A 9,754-nucleotide genomic window follows, 5' to 3' on the forward strand; every position below is an offset into this window, starting at 1 on the left:
ATGGGTTCATCATGACTAATAATAACATATTTTTAATAAAATTCGACTATGGCATAGTCTAGACACTGTCTTGCTGAATGTTTCTTTCCACATTTTCTACATTGGAATGACGATGGTTGTATTGTCTCTATTTTTGACGACGATGAGGATTTAAAGTTTTGTACATGCTGGTTGCTCAGTTCATGGGATTTGGAAAAGTCTATGGCTTTGCTGAGAGTCAAATCTTCTTGCCTTAGTAGGCGCGATCGGAGCACATCTGGTGTAATTCCAGTTATGATCATGTCTGTTATCATACTTTCTTTAAGTGTTCCATACTCACAGTCTTGAGCCAAAGATTTCAGTGCTGTTATGAACTGATCCATTGTTTCGCCATCTTGCTGGCGCCGTTTGTAGCGTTCCAATGTTGTGTTGCGCTTTGGTACATGATTATGGTTTTAAGGAATGTCCACATAATCACAACAACAGGGTATATACATGTAGTTATATAAAAATATTGAGGGCATCCTCATCAGCAAATGTTATAATATGGCTTTAAAACATCAGAAAACTAGTAACAAATATTTTTAGCAAGGAAATTTTCAAAAATCTTTTTATTATGAAATGTCACAAAGAATACTAGTAACTGATATTACTTGGCTAAATTAAATTTAAAATCAATGTAAATAGCGCCCTCAATTTGCACACAAATATACAGTGTCTGGAATTTAAAAAAAAGCAGAAAAAGATAACTAAGTTGTTAAAGAAACGAAATTAAATCCATCTTAAAAATAGCTAAAAAGATATGTGTATATTAGCTGTTGGTATTGTCCAGGTATAGAATTAAACATTTATATGTAATGTTTTAATAAATGGAGACCCCACCAAACAACCGTGACTGGGTTCGGCTGTTTGGATATGACGGCGAACCGGTTATTCTCAATATCCTCAATGTCCGTTAAATAAAAGAGGCTAATTGTGATTAATCAAATGCCTTGTAGATTCAACAAAAACAGTACCAATATTGTTTCCACTGTCAATTGTCATGTTCCGTTTATCCGGGCGTTTATCTACAGTTTGAAGAAGAGCTTTGCTGGTATGCTGGTAGAATAATGCTGGCGAAAACTAGATTGGCATTCCTATAAAATATTATTTTCAGTGATATATTAATACAACTGCTTGTGGACGATCTTCTCAAGAAATTGGGAGCAAATCGGTCTAATTGAAATGGAACTTCCTCTTGCTTTCCACTTATAAAATTGGGATAACACTTGCAACTTTAAGATCATCCGGGAAATAACCTTGTTTCAACGACATATTTAAAATTCATAGAGGATAGCAGCAATGCATCCTTGCCATACGATAACCTAGTACAAATATTATCAAGACCGCGTGCTTTTTGCGCAGAACCAAGTTCTTCTAGAACTTCGTCAACTGTAATTTCAGTGAATTGTTTAAAGGAAAGTGGTAGCAATGTTTAGTAAAATGCTTATCGAAATCACTAGCCAAAACAATACCCATATTTGAATTTCAGTAAAATAATCAAAGTACTCAAGACCATATGTAGCTATAAGTATACCAATAATAACATACTTTTATGCACCTGATCCATTTCAATCCACTGAGAGAGGCTCAAAGTTTACCTTTACCAATATCTTTTCTTCTGGTATAATGGATATCATCGCAAATATAGGCCGGTACACTGCCGCCATGTATATTTCTTCTATTTTTAAGATCAATAACGTATCCAGTAACAAATCTGCCGGCTTTGTTGCACATCATGTTGAAAAATATAAAAAAATCTCTGTTTATACATGTTATATATGCTTCTCTGTTCATGTCTTTCTGTTTCGAAAGTGCGAGTCAGCAAAATCCCGATTGATGTGACAGATCTGCCGGCTTTGACATGTTGAGAAATATGAAAAAAAAATATTCATAAACCTCTTTCCGGATTCTCTGTTTTAAGAGAGTGATAAAAGTATTCCCTGTTAATCCCTCATTGATTACTACTCAACGGCGACTCTTTATATATCTAAATTTATATATATAAGTTAACACACACACACCCCACTCCCCCACATATATAAATGGTAAGGTTTGGCTACAAAACGATTAGTTAATAATTAAAAATTAAAAGAAGAGCATCATCAAAATGCAACAAAATAATGCCGAAACTTTCAAATTTTGCTCCATTTTTTCCAAATTATGCCGAAACTTACAAAATTTTGCTCCATTTTTTCAAAATGTTCTACCCGATGACCCTTTTTTTGAAATCTTATACTCAATGACCCCCTTTTTTCAAAATATTATACCCAATGACCCCCTTTTGATTTTGTTTGTACCCAATGACCCCTTTTTAAAATAACGCTTTGTTACCGATAGGCCCCTACTTTGCGATACCGGTAGGCACATACCCGTCACTTCTAAAGTTGAGTGCCCCCCCGGGGTAATTTTTTATTAGACTTTTCTTTATTTGTAACTTAAACTGGTTTACTGATTTTGCCATCTTTATATATTTATCAGTAATATTCCATTTCCGAGGACCGGCAGCTCACCGGAAGCCCGTGTTGTGAGGGCCACAAACTGCGGCTACGTACAGATACGCGAACGCTGACTTTTTTGTTCTTTATGACCAGAGGAAAAGTTCGACATATCACACGACTCTTTAGGATATTTGGTTTAAAAGATAGAGGGTTAAGTGCACAAAGTACAACGAATTGGTTTGTGACCGAATGCAAGACATCAAGGCATCTAAATATGCAGATTTGGTGTAAAAACAACGGTTATGGAGAAAATCACGAAATAGTTCAAAGCTGTTCAATTTGGCCAACTTATTTTGTACATCAATATACAGGGTTCGAATTAGCATGTGGGCGAATTGGTTTGGGGCTGAATTGACGAATAGTATTGATATCGATATTGATATTTTATAGAGCACGTGATATTTCGATATGATTCGAATTGTCACGTGATCGTCAAACCTGTAGGAGAACTGGAGAAGGTGTCAGTTCTGCAGGACCAATGACATATAAATTATTCTGGTAAAGCATAATTGATTTCACTTTTAGCAAGTATACTCGTACTTTGTCTGCACTATAAAGGATACGTCGTCGCGGCTTAATTACTAAGTAGAGATCAGTCTAACAGCACAATGACTAGTTAAATTTTACAACATGCATATTTGTTATTAATTTAATAATGCATTTCCCCAAGTTTTCGAAGTAAGAGCTCAGATTTTGAAAGTTGTGGCTCTATCTTTCTCTTACGCAGAGCAGTGGCGTAACCGCGGGGGGGGCAGGGGCTGGAGCCCCCATTTTGAACCCTTGCCCCTGTTTCCAATGAAAAAAGTTAAAGTAGGCCTACTTCTGAGAGTTATTAATTAACCTCATATCTGGTCATTTTAACCTTAAAAAACACAAATTTTTGCGCGCTTCACGCGCATTTATTCCACTTTTTTTTACCATATGTCACCAGTTTAGCTTCAATATGCCAAAAATTTTCGCGCGCATTTGTACCATACACTTCTTTTGTCGCCAAAAGGTGCTGGATTCCTGCCCCCCCATGTAGTATGATTGCCCCTGCTTGCCCCCCCAAATGAAAATGTCTAGTTACGCCACTGACGCAGAGACATTTCTTGTATATCTTGTTTATTCCCTTTACTTGATCAGCCATAGAAAGTATGAACATGTTTTCCCCGAGGTTAATACAGCTAGAGTAGCTATAACCCTACAAGGTCTTATATAATATCGAATATTAGCTTATTTCTGGTGGGTTCTTTAAGTAATTCAATTATTGCCATGCATATGGGACTAAATTTCACAGCCTAGACAGACAAATAAGTCTATAAATCATCAAATAACATTGTCCATTGTAATACTTTATTTCGAACAAATGTGGCAGACTAAAATTCAAGACTAAGACTAAGAATTGAGGTATGAATTTCCAAGTCTCAGTACCGTTATTTCTTTTTATTATTAACTTTTATTACCATCTGACATTTAAAAAAAAAACCAGGTTAATAAATTGATGCAGATGCATTAGACATCTCTAAAATGAATCAACAGGCAGAATAGAAATGTTTCTTTCACGTTCAACATGATATCAATTTATTGATAACTTTACACTGGTGCCATATTACATGCTAGTAACTTGAGCTCACAAGATCAGTTTCCACTCTGATTTACCATGGTAAATACATGATATGCCATAGGAACCGATCTATAAGAACCGAATATACAAAACAATACATGATTGACAATAATTCTTTCAATACATGATTGGCATTAATTTTTTGCATACATATTTCCAGAATCCCATTACCAGTGAGCTGCAGATGACTTCATTATTTGTATTCGGGTAACAAAATACTGTACCAATATCCACACGTGTTACCCATCATCATTGTACAATTTCCATTTTAATTTTGTCTTTCTTTACCAAAAATAATATACAATTTCCATCAAATTTTAATTTTGCTATTCTTTACCAAAATATATGAAATACTATTATAGTAATAACTATCAGGAGGAGTTTCTGTCCATTTAAAGCCGATATAAACTGACAGACTTAAGAATTGAGGTTTCAATTTCCAAGTCTCAGTACCATTATTTCATTTTACTATTAACTTTTATTACCATCTGACATTTAAAAAAGTACAGGTATCATTGTCAGAAAATAAATTGATGCAGATGCATTAGACATCTCTAAACTGAATCAACAGGCAGAATAGAAATGTTTCTTTCACGTTCAACATGATGTCAATTTATTGATAACTTTACACTGGTGCAATATTACATGCTAGTAACTTGAGCTCACAAGATCAGTTTCCCCCACTGATTTACTATGGTAAATACATGATATGCCATAGGAACCGATCGATAAGACCCGAATATACAAAACAATACATGATTGACATTAATTTTTTGCATAAATATTTCCAGAATCCCATTACCAGTGAGCTGCAGATGACTTCATTATTTGTATTCGGGTAACAAAATAATGTGCCAATATCCACACATGTTACCCATCATCATTGTGGCTTTAATTGAAAGCCACCATATACAATTTCCATTTTAATTTTGTTTTTCTTTACCAAAAATAATATACAATTCCATCAAATTTCAATTTTGTTATTCTTAACCAAAATTTATGAAATAATTTAAGAAATAACTATCAGGAGGGGTTTCTGTCCATTTCTGTCCATTTTAAAAAGCCATTTTTTCTGTCCATTTTTAAAAAGCCGATGTAAACTGACAGAAACCCCAGGTATTTTGGCTGTTTTAACATGCAGCTTTACGGGGAATTTAATGTGGTAATTACATAATTATTTCCACATTATATAAAAATTGATCTGTTGATATATATACAAACACAACGAATTTGGCTGTTTCAATTTCGATTTAAGTTAGGACATGTGTCAACATTACAAATATCCAAAAAAAGTCAAGTTTGAAAAGAATTACCAATTTCATATTATGAGGAGGACCTTTCGTCCAGCAGAGTGTTGTTTTCTTAATGAAGATATGGCATCGCATGTGAGTAAACCTTACACATGAAATAGTAATTATGAGCGCACAGATGATACACAAATGAACAAGATGCATCTTACAGGAAAAAAGATGCACAAGTATATCTCTGTAAACACTCATGTACCAATGTCTTGTTTCTTTCCGGTGTCAGAAAAGCTGTTATACTATATTCAAGTACTAAATTCAAGTACTCAAATATGCTTCCAGGACTTCTCTGCTTTATCTATATTAAATTTCTTAAAAGTGTATTTCACTTTGTTAAACTGAACTTGTTTACTTTCTAAATGAAAAGGTTTCAAAATAACAAGGACAAAAAAATGCCCCATGAATCATAGGAAAAGGGTGTGAAATTTCACTCTTTTTAGAGTGGTCTCTTAGATTACTCTAAACGAGTGGGGTTTCACTCTTTTACATTTAGAGAGCTGGCAAAATTTACATGATGGATTAGTTGGAATACAAAAATGTAAAAGGACCGCTAACTTGTATCTTTATAATTCAAGACCAGATTCTAATATTACAGCATTTTACATCAGGATTTAATCACGGCTTGTTTCAAAAGCTTACGAATACACTAGTTTCAATCTACATTATCCCAATATAAAAGTACAAATTGACATATAATTTGGCAATTAAGATGGTTTCTTTTGGTAACAAGTCATTGCATGGAAAATACTTTTACCTTATAGATGAGTTGACCTCAATGTTTATCAACAAAGGCAAGGGACTGGTATATCTTTATGCTTGAGTGAACCCCATGCAACCACTACACTGTTCAATAGTCTTATTGTGATGTGGCGTGAGTTTTAAAAACATGAGCCCTGAGCATAATATGATGCGCGTGCATACTGCCAGGCAAAAAACAATGGAAATTGTGATGATGCGTGTGCATACTGCCAGGCATTGACGTTAGAAGTCAACTCATCTATAAGTACCTTAAAATCTTCTCATTATAACACTTTTATAACAGTTTAAAAACCAAAAAAGGTATGATAGAACATGTGTTCAAATGAGCATCACATGTTATACACTATGTAAGTAACAAGCACAACCACCACACATTCATATAAAAATAGTGACTTCTGGCTAAGGTAGAGTCAATTTTCTTCTTCAAAATTCAACTGAATTATGGCACTGCAGGGGCTCCAACTTCTGCAGTCACACACCAGCTAGCAAGAAGCCTACATGTAGCTAGGGGCTCAAACTTGTACAGTCACACACCAATTAACAAGAAGCCTAATTTTACAAACAAGAAATTTATTTTTGTACATTTAACTGCAATGCATTGTAAGGTTATAACAGGGTTCCCAGCATTTCCAAAAAAACTAATTTCCTTGACTTTTCCCTGACATTTCCAAAATTCAATAACAAATATTTGGGACTTTTCCATTTGGAAGGGTAAAAAGTAATTGCCCTCTTGGGCCAATCAAATTCCCTGCGTTTTCCTTTCCTTGACTTTTACCATTTTTCCCCTGTCTAGAAATTTGATTTTCAATTTCCCTGAATTTTGCTGTTTGTCTCAAATTTCACCAGTTTTTCCTTTCTGGAAAATTGGTTTTCATTTTCCCTGATCTCCCCAAAGTGGCTAGGAACCCTGTATATAAAGCATAAATACATGTAATACACTTTAACTTTACAATTAACTTTACTATGGATTAAGAATACAATGTCTGAGACTTTCGTGATATGTTTGGTAAAGTTCTATCAAATGAGACATGAATAATATACCTGAGTTTTGAAAACATATAATTTCACATTTGCACACACACAGAGCAAGAAAATACACCTGAGGTAGTTTTATTTCTTCAAAAGTTCATGCCTACATGTATTTACAAGTTTTTCACTTTTATTGATTTTGTGTGCCTGTGTTTATATGTTTGGTAAACTTATTTTTAAAGAAACAATATCAATGCTCATAATGTTGAGCACCTTCTCTTCTGCTGCCCCAAAAGAAAACATATAGTGCAATTATACATAAGATCAGTGGGCTTTACAAAAAGTCTCTGCCCAAGACACACCTTTTTTACCATTTAGCATCATCCTGGGATGCACCTCTATATGGTCAGGCACAGTACCCTTATCAGCCTAAAGTAATAACCATCAAAACCCAAGATCAGCTTCCAGTACTATTTTGTATAGGTAGACTTAGAAAATGAGAAGTAAGTTTCTTTATTTAAAAAAAACACCAAAAAAACCTAAAAACTATAGCCATCTATGGTACAGCCCAACACCAGAGTCAGCTGCATATTGATATTATTGGACTGCTAAGAGTGGAATAATTTGTAAAAGTTTTTAAACTGACTTCAGCACAACAAATTCAACTAACCTTGAATTTTCGATACCGGACACATATCTTCATCAGAAGAAGTACCATGATGTTGTGTTGGCCTTGCCCCTTGGCTTACTATTGGTAACATTTGGTCAAATGAGGGTGTTCTACTAGTCCTTGATCACGATTTAGTTCTGGCAAATTTCAACTTTATACAAAGCCCTTACACAACCAAAATTTGCAAATGGTCAACAAAAGGGGAAGTCCAACACAACATCATACAACTTCTTCTGATGAAGATAATGTGTCACATATCGAAAATTCAAGGATAGTTGTATTTGTTGTGCTGAAATTCAGTTTAAACTTTTAGAAAACATTTATCACCAGCAGGTATACACTCAAATTTGAGCAGAGTGGAATTATAGGCCTTCTTGGTTCCTCAAAAGTGCTCACAACACCCTAAAGACCCTCCTCTTTAGGTTGCTTTTACTGTATAACTTTTGCTTCCTTCTGTATTATGCTTGGTGTATTATTGCACAATGTAAATCACTACAGGTTGTTGTTTTTTTCCATGAAGGGAGAGTAAACTTTTTATTGCATTGTTTACAATACAATGTCGTACAGAAATTGCCCTTTTCTCAAGAAGGTAGCCCTTTATATACATATACAAACAATATGAGTTGGATAAAAACATACAAAAAGAATTTTGATTGTGCGATTAGAAATATATGTATAACACAAATATCACAATTAAAATAGTACAAAATTCAAACAATGATTGCAAGAAATAGCAAAACCAGTATGGTAATCCACAATTTGATCAATTTGTGCGATGCTTGACAGCCATTACTTTAACGATTATTGACAATATTTGTGCTACGACTGCCAGCGATTTAAGATCCAATAATATAAGTATGTACTGTACAACAAATGTTTCAATCTTTATCATTACATTTTACAACTTTTACATTGATTTTGCATTTTGTGTCTCAAAGCTGCAGTATAATTGAAACATTGGAGTGATATTTGCAAATCTTGCAGCTTTTAGTTTTTGATTCTGTAGCTAACAGGAATACGGTGAATCATTTAGCAACACAAGAAACAGGTACTTTACAATACCTAGAATGAAAATATTTTGTATTGAAGATACTATTTTCTTCTGTTGAAAATACCAGTAGCAAAGTCATGCATATACATTAGAGGATTTTAGTGTTTTTCCAAAACTTGCTCAATCCCCTGGCATAATCGTTTATCAACACTGATATAAATAAAATATTTTTAAAAAGGGAATAATTGATCAAAATTTGACTTACTTTTTCAAAAATGCTTTTCATTTTGTTCTTTTTAACCACTTTTTGACAATTCAAGCCAGTTCCCCCCACCCCAATTTCAAGACAGATTGATGGCAATGACTGCATGCATACATGTATATTCTATATCAAACAACCATGTTGTTATTATTCACCTATTATGAGGTGAATAAAATATAGCTTTAGGTCAATTAAAATAAATAACATGTATATTGTCCCTGCCCTCACCGAGTTTGGGAGATTTTCCAATATTTTTCTTATTTTTCTTATTTGCTCCCTTATTTTGTTTCTGAAATGGTTGTGAAACAAAAACATGTACATGTATAGAAGTTCTTGTTTATCATTTATAAACACTTTCTTCCAGCTAGGGGTAGGGCTTGGCGAAATAACAAATTAGGGGCCTCCTCATTTTTTATGAGTGTTGACAAAGCCTTTGCAATTACAATTTTACAGATATGAATGGTTAATTTATAACACAGTAACAAATAATAAGGGCTTTCCTCGCTAAATTTTGAGAAAGTTCGGAGGATATACATGTTATTTATTTTACTTGGCCTTATAGAAATCTTACACAATTTTGATTAGATACACCCTTGTCGTCTAATATCTAATAATCTGACAATATTTTTACAATTTTGCTCTTTTTTTCTTTTAAGCACAGTAAAAAATAATCA

Source organism: Amphiura filiformis, chromosome 1 (assembly GCF_039555335.1).
Source record: "Amphiura filiformis chromosome 1, Afil_fr2py, whole genome shotgun sequence".
Classification (NCBI taxonomy): domain Eukaryota; kingdom Metazoa; phylum Echinodermata; class Ophiuroidea; order Amphilepidida; family Amphiuridae; genus Amphiura; species Amphiura filiformis.